This window comes from Mustela nivalis (assembly GCF_964662115.1).
Source record: "Mustela nivalis genome assembly, chromosome: 20".
NCBI lineage: Eukaryota > Metazoa > Chordata > Mammalia > Carnivora > Mustelidae > Mustela > Mustela nivalis.
In genome coordinates this window covers 3,450,013-3,468,052 of record NC_139039.1, presented here as the reverse complement: position 1 = coordinate 3,468,052, position 18,040 = coordinate 3,450,013, and the positions used below count along the sequence as shown (strand labels likewise).

General features: G+C 45.9%; 1 protein-coding gene across 11 annotated transcripts in view; it reads left to right on the top strand.

Moving 5' to 3' along the window:
- CSGALNACT1 (chondroitin sulfate N-acetylgalactosaminyltransferase 1) overlaps window positions 1-18,040 on the top strand; it is a 339,942-nt gene that overhangs the window by 59,346 nt on the left and 262,556 nt on the right. For 2 of the 11 annotated variants that reach the window (XM_082715178.1, XM_082715179.1), the window contains exon 2: window positions 2,694-2,758. The exons of 8 other annotated variants lie outside the window; for them this stretch is intronic. The gene's annotated coding sequence lies outside the window, so the exon portion shown is untranslated. Of the gene's footprint in view, window positions 1-2,196; window positions 2,544-2,693; window positions 2,759-18,040 lie in introns of those variants that run through there. One more of the 11 variants, XM_082715187.1, reaches the window with a different exon arrangement.

The window sequence follows — 18,040 nt, the reverse complement described above, 5'->3', positions numbered from 1 at the left end:
TGTATGGGTCCAACCACATTGTTTACAGGGAAGAAAGTGAGGCCAGAAGAGAGATTAGCAAATACACTCATGGTCATACGACTAGATGGTGGCAGAGCAGAGACAATCACCCAGACAAGACCCACTTGCTGAAACTTCCTAGCTGAATTTTTTCCCTTTTGTAATTTTTCAGGGATGAAATCATCTAGAAACTTGTGTGGGAAGAAATAACAAAAGTCCAAATTCTTATTTTAAAAATTAAGTTGTTATGATTTAAATGATTTTTGATGCTGTAGACATTTCAAGTTGAGTCCCTGGTTTCAGGAAAATAATAATAAGGTACTTTTAAAATGTACTGACTTTCCCATCAATGTTACTGTAGACAGATATTCTCGGGACTTGGCACCCTTGTTCGCCGGTGGTAGGTGATGCTGAAATACTAGACCCTGGGCATCTAAATTCAAAGCAAGATGGGACTCTGTGTCAGCTAGCGGGCTCCTCAGGCTTGGTCCCCCAGGCCTGTCAGGTGGGAGGGGCCTGGGCTATCTGGCAGACGCCGTGCCATCTTTGCTTTTGTGCAGTGGATCATTTTAGAAAATTACCTGTAATTCTGTGCCTTGTGTCTGCTGTTTTATTAACGGGTTTTTTCTTAAGACAGCTGCCTGCGTTTGCTTATGGGCAGAGTGGGAAGGAGCTGAGTAACTATACAAGGGCTCAGAAGCATACATTAGTGTAACCCTCACTTCCAGCCGTTTACTTACCATTTAAGGAAACGCCTACCCTTCCCTTTCTAGAAGACGTCATGGGCTCTAACCGACTATTTCCAAAGTACAGTATGCAATATGTGGAAATCCAGTGGCTGCCCCCTGGGAAAGTCATTGCGTTTTCCAGTTCTGGCTCTAAGCCCAGGTCAACACCATCGTGATCTTCCTTTCATATGGTTTATCTTTTTTTTTTTTTTTTTTTTAACTTTTTTACTTTCTGAAAAATTAGTTATGAGAGTTGTACTTGCTAAGATTTGCCAGTAAGGGTAATCCAGTGATTTCATTTGGAATGTAAGACCTGAAATGGGGGCTGATAACTACAAAACAAGAAGCGTCAAGTGAGTAGAGGCACTGATACTGTACTTACTGCATGTATGTGGGTAGTTGCCAAAAGCATAATCGTTTTCTGGAACACTGTGTTCTGACTCCAGTTTGTACATCTGTTGTATCTTTCTAGCCAAAAGGAAGTGGAGAGTTGTGAAAATATCAGGCAAGTTGGGGGCCAGTTACACAGTTACTTCAAGTCACAAGTTTACTTTCACCTGATTAACCTGCTCTGTTAATAGTATAGGGTTGCTTCTGGGAAAAATTTTAAATGTAAATATTTATTGAGAACATCAGTGTGTATGTTAACCTTGTTACTGAGTGCAAGGGGGACAGGTAGCAAATGCCTGTGGCGATTGACTGACCCCCATGAGAGCTGGGGTCCGATGGGGGTGAAGTCTAGGTGATTGGGGCTGGGGCTGCCACCAGGGCTGGTGTGTGGGCTGGTATCAAACATGGTTGATTACACACAGGTAAGAACTAAAGACCTCGATGTGAGTGTACAGGGACTCCCCATGGGAAAAGGCGGTCTCAAAGAAAGTCTCGGGTCAGGACTTGAGTCAGTTGGGGGGACATCAGGTAAAGCATGATCCAGACTGAAACTGTGAGAGCAGGCTGCATTCGTCATGGCCCACTCAGTGAACCAGAAGCCATTTAATGCCAGGACTTAGTTTAAAAAGTCTTTGAAAGATCTGAAAGCCAAGTAGGGGATGATGAGGTCACCCAGAGATTAGCAATAGCAGGAAATCACTATCATCCCCGAGGCTGGTGGAACAAAGAGAAGGGGGTTGTTTTCATCAGAGGCCAAGAGCTGGGTCTCCCTGGAGGCTCCTAGAAGCGGCTAGGACCATGGAGGGAAGGCCTAGCTGGTGGGAGCTGGAGGCTTGGAGAAGACAAAGCCACTGCTGGAGATACCATCCAAAGCAGAGAGGAAAGGGAAGAAACACTCTGGCTTCTTCCTCTCTCCCATCCTCCAGTCTTCTATTTAAACCTTGCTGGAGCCAGTTGGCAAGTGAGTGTGGAAAAGATTGTTTGCAGGGGAAGGGCAGGGAATGGATCGAATTACAAACAGGCACATGACCAGCTCATGGACAAGAGCCTGGGGCAGCGTTGCAGGGAGGCTCAGTGCTGGCAAGTTTTGAGCTGAAAAGAGACTGCGGGCTCATAGATGCTATTGGAGCAGCAGAACAATCCTTCCATGAAGGCTCAGAGGGCCCAGAGTACCAGACTCATCTGATTTTTCCCACGCTCAAGTCTGAGAGTCTTTCTTGCATGAGGTGACCGTGCTCCCTCTCTGGCCCACTGCAAGCTCGGCCAGATTTGGGGGAAGTGGTGCCTTTTCAAGATGCGGGCTTGCTTTGTTTGATTCCCATGGCCACGTTGAAGGCTTAGCAGCTGGCCTTTGACCAGGGATCCCCAAACCTCTCTTTAAGTGGCCACAGCTCTCTGCATCCAGAGTGATGAGGAGTCATGGCGGTAAGTACTAAAAGAAAGGAAAGTTCTGTATGGAAGGACTCTTTCAGGCCTTCACATCCTAGATGGCCTCAGAAGCACCAGTTTTTGAGGTAGTCATATAAATTCTCAGCCTTGACTTTGGGCATCTTCTGGTCTCTGTCCTCCTTCCAGGTAGTCATACTTCTCAATGATCACCATCTCCAGTGTCTTCATCACAGACAGGGAGCTCACTGCAGGTAGGATATCATGTTATCTGCATTGCAGAGAAGGGATGAGGTCAGCTATTTGTAACCATGGTGAAGTGTCCTTTATTGAACTATGAACATACATCAGGCACTGGGCAAAGTGCTTTAAGAACAGTTGCATGGTGGTGCTCAAACTTCGGTGTGAGTCAGAATCCCCAACAGGGCTTGTAAAGAGGCAGGGTAGTTCCCCCTTATGTGGCCTCTCGTTCATTCCTGATGTGACAAGTCTACTGTGGTCCCTGAGGATCCGCAATTCTCACTAGTTTCCTGATGGTGCTGATGCTGCGCATCCTGGGACACGCTTTGAGAACCACTGCTTTCGTGCCTTGGCTCTTCACGGAGTTATGGGCAGGTCTTGCCTTCTCCATCCTACAGCTGAGGAACTGACATTAAAGAGGCCACATCATTAGTGCAAAGCCACTGGGCTGGCAGGCAGTGTAGGGAGCTCATCATTTGGGTCAGCTCGTGGTATCCCCACTAGGCCCACGAAAGCAGGCCTGGCCCGTTATTAGGGCTTTCCCTGTGCTGGTGGAACAAAGAGAGGGGAGTTAGTTGCATTTGGCTTTGGGGCAGCAAGCCTGGACGGCTGCCACCCCCAGTGGTCCAGGCCATTGACCCCCTGTGAAATTTGTCTCACAGCCCTAGTGGACTTCTTTCTTGAATTTTATTCTGTGGTTGAAGTGAATCGGTGGGTTACATTTTTTAAAGAATTGAGCCCAGTTTGGGTTGGTTAGTGGATTTTACCTTTAGGTACCAAATGCCCCTGCTAGCTGAGGCTGGCTGGGTCATCGAGGCGGCGAGGCCTGGAAGCCCCACTCGGTGGCCTTCAGGAGGGACCCTCTGCGTGACCAGCTGCCCTCTCTGCTGGGAGGGACACCTGGCCTCATCACCTGCAGAGTGGGACGTTAGCCACCAGCCTCAGACCTCTTTCCTTTACCTCAGGGTATGGCCTGTTGCCTGGTACTTTGTTGCACAATAAACCCAAGATCTTTTTAATAAACTCAGTCTCCTGTACTGATGTGTCCTGCGGTTGTTCCCAGTGACTTGCACTGGGTGGCTAGCTCAGACGCTTCACCGGCCAACGTGCCCTAACTTCTCGAGTCACCATTGCACAAAACAGGACACAGGAAGGCCCAGGGTTCGAAGGATAAAAACGGTGAGTTAGTGAGCGTCACACACCACCTCCTTTCCTACTGGATTTGAATAACATATTAATTATTAACTCAGAGTATCTTTATTGTTCCATCTGCAAACTGCAAATGTGAATTCCAGACATGTATTTTTAAACAGTTCTATTATGATCAAACAAATTTGAATATCTCATGCAGTTTATTGCAAGTGAGCTTTGCTTATAAGGGTGCTCGCTTCGGCAGCACATATACTAAAATATGCTTATAAGGAAAAAGCTGTTTTATATATGGTTTCTATTTTTTACATTTTGGCAAACTGTAGCCAAATTCTGAGTTAGGAGAAATGCGGGCTATTTACTATTTAATAGTTCTATATATCATCCTTGCAGTAGCTTCCATCATGTTTCCTTCGCAGAAATAGTGAGTTAAGACCCACAGTAGAGAAATCTACGCCCTGGGACCCAGACAAGTTTAGACGACTTGATGAATTTATAGCAATATAGATAACTAATCTGGGAAATAAAGATTTAAAAACAGCTTCAGTTGGCTATAAATGCTGTTAATGCTGCCTCCTGGAAAGAAAGGATGTAGAATTATATTTTCTGTTACTTTAGAAACCGATTTCAAAAAGATTCCTGTATTAATTGCCCATCAACATAGCCATCTACTAGACAATAACTGCTTGTAACCTTTTTTTTTTTCCCCCCCTGAAACACAGTTTAATTCAGATTCTGGTAAATTTGTATATGCAGTTTTCTGGTTGTCTCTCAAGCAGCATTATGTTTTATATCATTTAATACATAGAAAATTCTCACTATCTTTTCTTGCAGAATTTTGAAGGAGAAGCCAGAGTCTTCTGTAGTCCTTGGTATCAGTTATTTATTGCTACATAGCAAACCCATTCTGAAACATGGTGGTTCAAAACAGCAGCAGCCATTTATTGAGTCCACAGATAGGCACTCGGGGCAGGGTAGGTCATGGAAAGCCTGCACGTCATGCATGTCAGCTGGGACGGCTCAAGGGCAGGGGCAGTTGGGGAATGTGGGCTGGAGTGGGAAGAGGCCACAGGTCCTCTTCCAAGACCACCACTCACCTGGATGGCAGGTTGATGCCGGCTGAGGACCCGGAGCTGAGCTGGGGCAGAGGGCCTGGGGCCTTGGTTTGTCTTCATGGAACCACAATAGAACCACAGTAGTTGGATTCTAAAAACAATCCTCCCCAGAGAACCATGTTGAAAGCTATGATGTCATCTTCGCGACAGCCTTGGAAGGCTCATGGCCTTCCTTCTGCTACGGGTCAGGCCAGGTTGAAGGGCAGGGCCCTTAGGCTGTGCTTGTTGGGTGGTGAGAGTGGCAGAAGTTTGGCAGCATGTTTCAGAACTGTCACACCCTGTTAGGAGACTCTGATAAACATTTAACTGTGACTTGTCAGTGAATGATCTTGATCCCTTATTGACAGGGTGGGGGTGCACTGCTACCCGTAATTACATGGCTGCACTGGAGTCCATCTGGGCCCATTAGGTACAAGCCCAGCAGTGCTGTCTCAGGCTTGCACTGTGGTGGACCCAGGTTCTGTTGGAGCAGTAGGGATGGAAATCAGAGTGTGGTGTCCCTGGAACAATTGGGGGGTAGGTGATGGAGTGGAGACAGCAGGTGTGGATGGTGCTTTCGGAAATTCTTAGCTCAGGCGAAAAGAAGAGAAAGGGGCAATAACGTGAAGGTGATAAGGGGCCAAGAGAGTTTTTCCTTTCTGTTTTTCTATTTTGCTTTTATCAGGGATGGGAGAATTTGTAGGGTGACGGGAAGGAGCCAATACAAGTATACGGGGATATTGTTCCCACTCACCTATGTGACCTGATTTCTCTTCCAGACTTTCTTAAGTGCAGAGATCCTGGCACACTGCCATATATAATAGACACTTGATGTAGAACATTTCCCATAGAACAAAGGAATTTCACCTGTAGAAAAGTATTGTTTATGGGATTGCTCACCGCCTGTGGTGACCTGTGGTGACCTCTTTTCTTCCCCTTCAGGGAGTGGCCCTTGGCCGCCATTTTGTTTCACAACAGACCATGGAGATTTGAAATGAAAGTGAGTATCCCACATTGCTGGGTACTGTGGCCTTCCCAGCGACCTCCACAAGAAATCTTAACTATGTCTTCTCCTCAGCCCCACCTCAAATAAACTCTGCCTATTTTCCCGAATCACCCACTGAAGCAAAAGATCCTATAGGAAGGCCTACACTTCAAGAAGCCCCCACTGAGGGCCCCAGAGACCAAATATGGACCTGAGTCACAGAGTCATTTTCTCTTAGAGCATCACTTGGTCATTTATGCTATGGGGTACGAACACCTACTTTGGAGGGATGTTGTAAGGAAGGTCTTGAGATGGATCATGTTTGTAAAAGTGCTTCTTAAACTGTAAAAATTAACTGCAGAGCACTATACAAATGTAAGAAACTAGTTATCTGTAGGCCGGTAGGCCGGGAGGCCAGTACGGGTATTTATATTTTATTAGAATCTTGATTTTTTTTCTTGAAGGGTTGTATGGTGTCTATTTCAGTCACTTTTCCATTTTTTTCACTTATGTAAGAAACTGGCCTGGAAGTGTCAGCAATTGAAAAATGGCAATGATTTTTTGCTTCATGATCTACAGTTGTAATAGTCCCAGTAATAATAGTACTCTCTGTCTATAGTCTTTGTCTTTCTTTCTAGGGAGCGCAGACCACTGACTACTGTAAATAATGGATGGTGGCATTTCGCCTCTGGACCAGTGTGACTTTAGAGGCTCCTTTTTCTCTGACACATGAGAAATGGTTGAAGACATTGCAGGAATCATTCATATTAGTGTGCTAATGATCCAAGGCCTACAACATGGAGAGAATAGTACAATTCAACTTATAATTCATGCTAATTAACAGCTCTATGAAAAGAATTTCAGCTTTAACTTCATTTTTAATAACTGGCGCATCTGTACAGCCCTGTATGTTTGATTATTGTGATGGGCGCATATGTACCATTTCTTTAGGACAGTGTCTCTTTCCGTGTGACTGCACTCTTTTCTAAACTAAAGTTTCCAATGCGGACAAGGGATGGAATGCAAGTGTGTTGATTTCCTAAGTTTTTCTGCTCGGGAGAAGAAACGTGTGGGTTTTACTGGATGCGTGAATGTGTGGCTGAGGAATTTGTTGTTTGGGATGCCAGTTGGAGAAAAACTCATTGGTGGATTTGAAGCCTCACTGATGTCTGCTTCATTCTGGTAGAGCAAAAGTCACAGATATCACACTGCACATTTTGTAGTTCTTAGTGAAAACAGAGGCCCGAAGACCATGAATATATCTGGACCACAATAATAAACCACATTAAATAACAGAGACAGCATGGAATGACCTGTCTTTGGTGTTTGCCTTTCTTAGGGCGTGTGCTTCTGTGCTCTATTTGATTTTGTCCCTGATGGAAATTTCTATGCCCCGTGTGAGAGGCAGACATATGTGACCCAGCTGGACAGGGAGTCAGAGTAGGTGGAGACGTGACAGGCCACAGGCTCCGTCTCCAGTCCCGCAACCACCGCGATGACTCCATTTCCTGTCATTTCCCCGGGGGAGGGTGCTGGTTGATGCCGGCTCTCTCGGGGGTTGTCCCCTTTCCCACTGCCCTTGCCCTGGCCAATGTCTTCTTTTGTTCCAAACGAGGGGTGTGGGAGAGCTGGTGAGAAACTCATCTGTGGGAGAAGCCTGAGTCTTACATGGCCCGTATTTCCACATTTAGGAAATTCCGGAGAGCACATTCGTTTTGGTGCTTGCTGTCATTTCCCTTCTGGGGACTTCTTGGTGGGGGGCAAGCAGTGGCTGTGGCCAGGCACAGGCACACCTCCTTGAACAGCCAGCTAGAAGGTCCTCCCTGGAGCTTTGAATCTTGAGCGGGTAGTGGGAAGTGAAAGGAGGGTTAGATCTGCTTGTGCCAAAGGCTCGGCTCCCTCCACCCTCCTGAGCACGTCTCCTGTGGGTAAAGTGGGACTACGCTTTGCTGGTTTTCTAAGGCCTTCCTGAGCTGGAGGTGTTGGTTTCATCCCTCCATCCCACAGGCCTGGCTGATACGGAGACACTCTGGGTGGCCTCCGTGTTGCTGGACGTTTCACATGTTCTTTTTGGCCTTCTAGTTTGGCACACTCTCGGGTGGAGTGTGAGACGGAGCACCGACGTTTCCTGTCCTCCATTAGCCAAGGTTGGTTTTCCAGAGGAAAGGAAGTAGTCTGCTTGCCCGTGTTGCGGACGGCTGAAGGTAGTCATTGCTGTGCTATCTACTTTTGTGGGACACTTCGCAGTTCACTGAAGCACGTAGGCACCTGATTATTTTGATGTCTGAGTGTAGGTAGATACTGTTATCCAAGATGGGTGATCAGACAGCCTCAGTGAAGTGAGATGATTTGCCCAGGGCTGGTCGTGTGGCCGTTAATGAGCAGAAACAGAATTTGAACTCAGGCCTCCTGACTCCCAAGCCTCTTACTCCTGCCACTCGGATGCGTCCGAGTTAGCCTGGTGACGGGACGGAAGCTCTTCCCCTGAGATGCCACGCCTGCCAGATCCAGAAAATCTCTGCAACCGAGAGTTGCAGCGAAAAGCATTTGAGCAGGAACCGTTCCCGGCCGGCGTGGGGTGCCGCGAACGGTCCCCTTCGGAGCTCGCCTGGACACGAGGCTCATGCTCAGTCCTAGAACGGGAAAGATCAAGGGCAGCTAGACTGCGAGACCCGCTGTCTCACTTCTCCATCTGAGACCACGGCAGGCCCTGCGATGCGGATGGCCAGGGAGCGGGATCCCTGGGACCGTCCTGTCCTCTGGCTCGAGTCCATCCGTAGCTCACTCACGGGACAGACAGCGTGACAGGTCAGCTCCCGGGATCACGTAGCTGACTTGGAAACTTCTCTCTTTACAGAGAGCCTTATCACATGAATTTAAGAACTAGGTGATGTAAACTAGGATCATGACCAAATAGCTTTTCTTTTTCTTTTTTTTCCCCCCTCAAGTCTTACGTGCTTATTCCTGATAGATTAGAATACACAAATAAAAACGTAAAGAAAAAATAGCAAATACAGACAAAAAGAAGACATAAAGAAAAAACTCTCACTCTCTTGCTACCCAGAAAGAACCTTATCTTAACGTACATTTTTCCAGACCTTCTTTCTTTTTTTATCACCATGTGTTAGGTACTCTGTCCTTGGTGTGTTTGTACACCTGATCTCCCTGGGTCTTCCCGACATGCAAGGTATCATGACCTTCATCTTACAGAAAAGGGAACTGAAGCTCCAGGGGGTCTGCCTCATTTCAAAGGTGGTGCTCTTCCCTGTATCCCTACGTGTACGTGTCATGCACACAGTCATTTAGTGTGTGCGTATCAAGGCCCTCCTAATCTGTCCTCAGGGCCGCCGGGAGCGTGTGGAACGTGTCAGTGCTATGCCACCGAGGGGAGTGTGATGCAAGGACAAATCAAGGTTTTGTGGGGCCCTACACCTATGCCATTTGGGTTTTTCTTTAAGAAAAAGAATAGGGGCGCCTGGGTGGCTCAGTTGGTTAAGCGACTGCCTTCGGCTCAGGTCATGATCCCGGAGTCTCCAGATCGAGTCCCAGATCGAGTCCCGCATCGGACTCCCAGCTCCATGGGGAGTCTGCTTGTCCCTCTGACCTTCTCCCCTCTCATGCTCTCTCTCTTTCTCACTCTCTCTCTCAAATAAATAAATAAAAATCTTAAAAAAAAAAAAAAGAAAAAGAATATAACATTTTGAATACAGGATTAGATACAAAAGTGAGTATTTACTTAGAATGAGAAGAAGAATAGCACCGAGTCACTGAAGCTTTAGAGACGCTCCCTTCGTCCTCCAGAGCTCTCTTGGGGCGGTTGGTCCGCAAGCGTGCATGAACGCCTTCCTCACTGGAACCTGGTGTTTCCTGCCTCCCAGAACACTCTACCCTCCAGGGCCCTCCAGGGAGACGGTGTACACGGGAAGACTCTGGATCTCGGGGTGTGGGGAGGGGAGGAGTCCCCTTTCTGAGCTGAGAGCGGGTGTGGTCCTGGAGTCATCCCAGCAAGATTGAGCCAAAATTCCTGTCCCCCTCTAGGAGAATGGAAGTATTTGCTGGCATTCTCATAATTTTATGGTTTCATGTTCTGTCTTTGTTGGATCTACAGTTTAATTTGATGAGTGTTTTAGAGCAAGGATCTACTAATTTCCCCCCTCCCTAAATTTTAACCAGTGGTTTCCATATTACTTGTTAACTAATTCACCTTGTCCCGATTTGAAATGCCACCTTTATGATCTATTAAGTTATTATTTATACTTGGATCCATGTCTGGATTTTCTATTCTGTATCATTAATAGGCCTCTTTATTGCTGGGCCATTACTCACTTAATCATTGGAATTTAGTCTATATTTTCATATTTGTGAGGGTAGGGTCTTGCCCTGTCCCCTCAATAGCTTTTCCTTGAAAACAATTTCTTTTCTCATATAGTTGTTATTTTAGGTAATGGTTAGAACCATTTTGCTAAGCCCTGAAAAAAAAATTGGGGGGGCGGATTTGATTGAATTAGTATAAATTTTAGATTAATTTCTAAAGACTTGAAATCTATATACCATTAAATTATTTTTCCAGGAATGTGGTATATCTATTTGTTCTATTTTCCTTTTTTCTTTTTGTCTTTTGGCAAATTTTGAATGTTCCGGTCTAACTAGTTAATTTTTGTTATGAAAGGGATCTTATATGCCTCTTCTTTAGCTTTTCTAACTGGCTGTTGTTGGTATGTAGAAAGCCTTTTCAAAAAGGAACATGACTGCTTACCAAATTTAGTAATTCTCATAATTTTTGAATTTCTAGTCCTTTTGATCTTGTTTCCAGTGTTGGAAAACCATATTTGGAGTGATGTCTGAGACATCAGATGCTGTAATGACTGGCCCTAGGCTGTGCCGGTATCCAGGGCATGGTGACCTGATCAGGCAGGATTACTGATTTTAATAACTGTGACTGAGCAAATTGGGGTCAAGGTTAGGACACACACAGAACTTGTGGAATTTATTATAAATCACCAAGAGTCTGACAACATGAAAATCACACAGCACAGATCATATCACGTGTCGATCAGACATTTAACTTGACCATGGCCCGTCAGTTGTTCACAGCTGTGTATCTGTTACCTGGTCTGTGCTGCTGCTGATGACAAGTTAGGTTCCCCAGGGTTGTTCGAAGGGATGCTGTGTTCAGGGTAAACGTGTTTTACCTGCTCTTCACTGTATAAAGGACACCAAACTGAACTACCTATAGATAAACCCAGCTAATAGGGATTTCCGAAATGTTTGGGCGTTTGCTGATGGAGATCTGTTGTTGGATTTGTGGGGGCCGCTGGCCGTAGCACCCTGCTTCTGAATGCAGAACGGGACTGTGTTACCTTTTATCTGTGCTTACTGAAAAGATCGCTTAGAACCAGACCTCAAGTGTGGGTAGACGGGCTCCTTCCAGAATTAGCAGCCTGGCCCAGACTATGTTGTGGCGTGGCTCCGGACGTGAGTAACCTGAGACCGTATCTGTGACTTACATGTGGTTTAGGCCGATTTTACTCGAACGTTGTTTCACACTGAAGCAACGTCATTTGTGGGCTCACACCCTGGTGTGAGTTAGTGAGGGCTCTATTGTGGGAGCAACAGAATCGGAAAGACCACAAGTCCCGGGGGTGTGGTGATGACAGGGGTCATCTTTGTGATCTCGTGTGTGTGGGTGTGGGACAGAGCGAAGTACCCCCAGTGGGAGTGAGATTTAGGGAACCTGTTTGGGGAGTGTTGGGAATAATTTCATTTCTTATTACGAAGAGACCCTGGGAAGGGAAGTAAGCTAGCTTGCCAAGTCATTAGTAGACATTCTGATTAGACCTTCTTGGCACATTGCCTGGTGACTAGAAGCAGGGATAGGAGGGCCGGCCCCAGCCCTGACATTTGTCGGGTCTGGGGCAGGAATGTAAATGGCGGCTCAGGGACCGTGTGTCTAAATAAGTATTTCAAAGTTACATGGCAGCCTGGCTATGAATCAGGTTCTAACCCACTCTCTTGATAAGTAGACCTTCATAACAACCTGGAGAGCCAGATTCGAATGTAGAATTCTCAGGATCTCAAGGTTCTTGTTCAAAATCTCCCTGTGGTATGTAGGCACTCCTGGTCTCAGGCCACCAGTCTGTCTGCACCTCCTATGAACAGCCTCCCTTGTGCAAGCGGTGGAGTAGGGCTCCCTGGAGAGAGTGGACCTAGGAAAGTACGGAAGCAGGTCCCAGGACCTGTGATGGTATTGCGTCTAGGGGCCCTGTGAACCCTGGACCCCGTGGAGGTGGCATGGCTGGTGGAGGTGTGAGTGGGGTCCCATAAGCATGGTGCCCAGGGTATGGGCCCAGCCTTGTACCCAAACTGAGATTCACAGGGCAGGGAGAGGATGTGGGGAGAGTGGTTGGAGCAGGAGGTGGGAACCTGCAACCCCCGCGTGGGTGAGGTTACTCTAAGGGGGGAGATCAGGTTCCCCAAGCATGAGGGCCCTGGGGTGTGCCAAGCTCTGATGAGAGAAATGCCCTTTTGTTATTTCTGGCTTGTGGGCAGCATGTATTGAGATTCACCGCTCAGCTGATACAGACCCAGTGGACATGCCCTGCCTCTTTCTCAGACCCCTCTCCTTCCCCAGGTCCTCCTCATAGGTGGCTTTGGTGTTGGTGCTGACAAGGGTCCGCTGTGATGGAAGGCGCCAGAGTGGGGCTAGAGAGGGGCAGAGGGCAGTGGCTTCTCTCTTGCTGCTGTCTCCTCTCCCTGCTCTAGCGGAGCTGCTCCTCTGGTCTTCATGCCCTTGCCTCAAGGGTGCTGCCCCAACACCTGTCTCTCCGCTTCCTTTCCACTCTCATTTTCTGTTACATTTTTTCCTGAGATTTTTCTTTATCCCCATGCTTGGTGGCAGTGGCTTGGCCGAGTCCCTGGGGACTTGACAGGGAGGCAGGAGTTACTCCCCTTGTGTCCCAGCAAGGAGAGGTGTTCTTACAGTAGTACTATATGCAGGTACTTTACAATTTAATGGGCTTTTGTGGGTTGACATGGAAACCCAACAGTCTCTAATAACATTATTTCTTTGGAGAAATATGTTCCCAGTTTCAAAGAACTGATTTACAAGTGAACTTTCAGAACAAAACCTGTTTATCATGGTGGCTGTTATTTTTAGAATTTTTGGTCTGAAAAGTGCTCTGTGTACACCGGTAAATGAATTGAATCAAATGTAACCTGATGTGTTGGGGCTGGGAAGTTCGATGATGTTAGCCCACCTCCCTCGTTTTCACAGGTGAGAAAACTGCCATCAGAGACCGTGAAGTGATTTGGAGAAAGCCAAACACAAAGCCTTGTCTGGAACCGGGCCGCTGGTCCCCACTTGCTGCTCCCCTCTTTTTTTTGTTACCATCAGGATATGCGAGTGCCATTTGGATAAGCAGAGGATTGGAGCACCTGCCTCCGTCTGGGGCTGGATAGCTCATGCGCTGTGCTGCGGAGCCCGCAGACTAGAACCACGGTGGGCACTGCAGGACTCCACTGTGTGCACAGGAGCCTTGGGAAGAGACGGAGGGCTGTGGTTCGATGTCATGCACACGAGCGTGTTCCAGTGAGAGGATGTTTGGAGAGAAGCAGCAGGGATCACAGCTTTTTAGCATCTAGAGGCAGCTGTAGGGGTCATTTGATCAACATTCTCCAGGTGTGTCTGTCTGTCCGTACCTCAGAATGAGAGTGGCCTGCACACGGAGTTAAATCGTTGGCATTTTTTAAAACATGCTGTAAGGTTTTTATAACAGAGCTGTGATAGCTGCTTGAAAGCCTTTCCGTGATAGTTCTAGCGTCTGGGTCATGGCTTCGCTGCAGTCTTGGATTTCCTGCAGTACAGAGAGTAATAGCTCCTGTTTCACAGAACTTCGAAATGTGTTTTCTCTGGTATCACTGGCACAACATCTGTGAGGCGGTTTCCTTACCTATAAAACCAGGATCGTGATGCGTCAGGACGACACGACGAGACATACATAATCAAGTACCAGTCCGGCGCCTGCCTGGGGTCATGTGGCGCTCATCAGTGGTGTGTTTTCTGTTCTTGTCATCGTTGTCACTGTCACCAGGGATGCCCCGTCACGGGTAGGAGGCTCTTCTATCCACTCCTGAACGGGTTTCTTTGCGCTTTCTGGTACCTCTCCCTTAGTTTGCAAATGTTGCCTATTCAGAAAAAGCGATTTCATATTCTGAAGAGCCCTCCTTCATGGTCAAGAGCTACAGAATTTCCTTCTTTCTTTTTATGTGTTTAAGATTTTTGGTTTGTTACGTTCCAGGAACCACTTTTGATTCCTCTCAGCTGCCTCTAAGTTCTCTCAGTTATGGCTTTTCTCTTGACCTTTCTCTGTGCCCTATTTGTCTTGGGGCTTCTTTTCTTAATAAGCTGGGGCCATAGGGAATATTCCTTAAGCCTATTTACCTTCTCAGTTGGGTGCCTGATTTGCATTGACGTCAAACATCATCAGTAAGTGCTCAGCTATGAGGACAAAATGAGAGAGCTCTTTCTACAGTTGAGCAATCTTCTTTTGTGGCTTCTCCTGGAATAGTTGTTATGGTCTGTCATTGGTTATTTGAAGAATTCCCAGTTTGGAGTTTCCCTCTCCCTCTGCTGACCTTTGCCTGTCTGCCAGGTTTCGGTATTCCACACTCATTCCCATCATCTGGCCTGATTGTGGTGGTCTCTACCACAAAGCAAATACAGAGACCTCTTTACACTATCTGTCCAGCCCTTTGCCCCCGGTGCTGGGTGTTCAGATTTAAGTGGTATCCAACATTTGGGACTGGTACCTGAGGAAATGACTTGGGAGTGTTACAAGGTGGCTGAGTAGCATTTAGTAGGATGTAATGTTTCTCAGACAATTTGAAAATGCCAGCTGTCTGTGACTTTTAACATTGTCTACAAAGGAATCCTTATAGCCTTGCTGAATTGGGGCGCTTTCCCCTTAATCCAGATACTCACGCTCCAAAACGACTTCTCCACGCCTTTTCTTTTCTCCTCAAGCCTCCAGCATCTTCTCACCCTTCCTGAATATCGGCTGGTGGCCCTGCTTCTCGATTCACTGACAAATTAAAGACATCCTGAAGACAGTATATCCTCTTGGTGATGAAACTACACACACCCACCACATCTTATAGACTCTGATCTCCTTCCTCTCCGGACTCTCATCTGTGTCTATCCAAGGCCTGCCCTTCTTCTTGCAATGGCCTCTGGCCCTTTCCACTTACTCAAGGATATTGCTGTAAAGTTGATCTTTGCTCCCTGCGTCCTTAATTTTCCCTCTTTCCTGGATCAGCCCCACCCACACACAGAAATATCTTCTATCTTAAAAAATGCACTCTTGAACCCCTTTCTAGTTTTCAGTTCTATCCCATTGTGTTCTTTTTTATAGTTTCTGTTCCTCTGCTGGGAACACCCAGCTTTCCGCTAATTTTAAGATAGCTTGCCTCACGGAGCATGGCTATAATGGTTACTTTTTTTTTTTTTTTAAGATTTTATTTATTTATTTGACAGACAGAGATCACAAGTAGGCAGAGAGGCAGGCAGAGAGAGAGGAGGAAGCAGGTTCCCCGCTGAGCAGAGAGCCCGACGTAGGGCCCGATCTCAGGACCCTGAGGTCACGACCTGAGCCCAAGGCAGAGGCTTTAACCCACTGAGCCACCCAGCCAAAGTATAATGGCTACTTTAAAGCCTTTACTTGGTAATTCTAACATCTGGGTCATATTGGGGTCAGCATCTGTTGATGTCCTTTCCCTTGGGAATTGGTCACATTTCCCTGGTTCTTTGTACATTGAGTCATTTTGCATGGTCCTGAACACTGCAGATATTGCATTGTGTAAACTCTGGGTCCTTTTGGAATCCTGGAGAAGTTTGTTTATTTATATTTTTATGCAGGCAATCAGCATCATGAAGTTGAGGCTGCTAGTTCTAGCTCACCCTCTCTGAATAGTGGTTCCCCTGCAGTTTAGTTTTCCAAAGCCTCTGCTTTCTGTTTGGGGTCTGTCCTGCCCACGGGCATCTCGGGGGCTGACCCTGAGACTTGAGCGGGCTCCCACACAGAACTGGAGGATCCCCTTCTCTAGCTGTCTTCTCTCTGTGGTTCCACTCACACTTCTTGGCTCGCAGGAGCCAGACAGAGGGGATTTCTATCTGAGATTTGGGCAATCATGGACCTCTGTGACTGGAGCCCATCCTTTGGGCAAGGCCTCAAGAGAAAAGAGAGAGGGAGACAGATGAATGAGGGTTGGGGGAGAAGGTGAAGGAAAGGTGAGGTGGGGCAGGGAAATGAACTCTTTGAAGGTCACTTTTCCAACTTTTGATTCCTTTCTACGATCTGCTTGCCTTCCCCCCCCAAATTTATTTTATTGTGGTAAGATACACATAACATAAAATTCACCATCTTAAGTGTATATTTCAATGTATTAATTACATTCATACTATAATATTGCCCTCACCACCATCCGTCTTTACAGCTCACTCTTCTTATAAAACCAGAACTCTGTATCCAATAGACAATGACTCTCTATCCTCCTCTCCTGTCAGGTCCTGGAAATCACCGTTCTCCTCTCTGCCTCCTGTGATTTTGACTACTCAAACATGTCATATAAATGGAATCACACAGTAATTGTCTTTTTTGTGACTGACTTATTTCATTTACCAGAAAGTCTTCAAGGTGTGTCCATGTTGTAGCATGGATCAGAATTTCCTCCTTCTTAAGGCTGAGTAATATTTCATTGTATATACACCCCACATTTTGCTTATCCATTTATCTGTCAACAGATGCTTGGGTTGCTTCAACATTTTAGTGATTGTGTTACTCACAGTCTGTTGCTGTGAGTACAAGTCTACAAATACCTCATTGAGACCCCGATTACAATTCTTTTGGGTATATACTTAGAGGTAGAATGGCTGGGTCATATGGTAATTCTATTTTTAATTTTTTGAGGAGCTGACACTCTGTTTTCCATAGTGTCCATACCATTTTATATTCTTGCCAACAGTGTACCAGAGTTCCAGTTTCTCCACATTCTTACCACACTTGTCATTTTCTGTTTTGTTTTTGTTTTTTTGATAGCAGCCATCCTAATTGGTGTGACATGGTTATCTCATTGTAGTTTGGGTTTGCATTTCCCTAATGATCAGTGATGTTGAACATCTTTTCATTTCCATTTTTTATTTGTGCATTTTCTTTGGAGAAATATCTATTCAAATACTTTGCCCATTTTTGAATTGGTTTGGCTATTTTTGTTGTTGAGTTTTAGAAATTTTCTTTATAATCTGGGTATTAATTCTTTATCCAATATATGATTTGAAATTTTCTTTTTCCCATTTTGTGGGTTGCCTTTTAACTCTGTTTTTATTGTCTTCCAATACACAAAATTTTCACGAGGTCCAATTTGTCTTATTTTTTCTTTTGTTGATTGTGCTTTATTGTCCTATTCAAGAAATCATTGCCAAATCCAATATTATGAAGCATTTGTTTTATGTTTTCTTCTAAGGGTTTGATAGGTCTTTGATCCATTTTTTAGCTAATTTTTGTTCATGGTGATAGGTAAGGGTCCAACTTCATTCTTTTGCCTGTGAATATCCAGTTTCCTCCACACCATTTGTTGAAAAGACTGGCCTTTCCCCATTGACTTAGCATTGGCATCCTTGGCAGGAATCATTTGACCATATATTTGAGGGTTTATTTCAGGGCTCTTTACTCTGTTCTCTTGGTCCGTATGTCTGTCTTTGTGCCTGTATGTTTCCACTCATAAAGCCACAGTCTGCCTGCTTTGTTTCCTTTTCATAGTTCCAAGTAGCTGCTTTTTGTCTTTTGTCCTGAGTTTCTATTTGCGATCAGAGGGAGGATGACTGTTGTGGGTGTTCACCACCGTGACAGTTCCATGATTTTTTCTTTTTTTTAAGATTTTATTTATTTATTTGACAGACAGTGTCCTGGTAGAAGCAGATGAATTCACTTCGAACTCTTACCTACATGGGTTGACATCTTGGTCCTCACTGGGCTATTTTTCCTAAGGATAGCTGCTGTAATCAAAGATGGAAA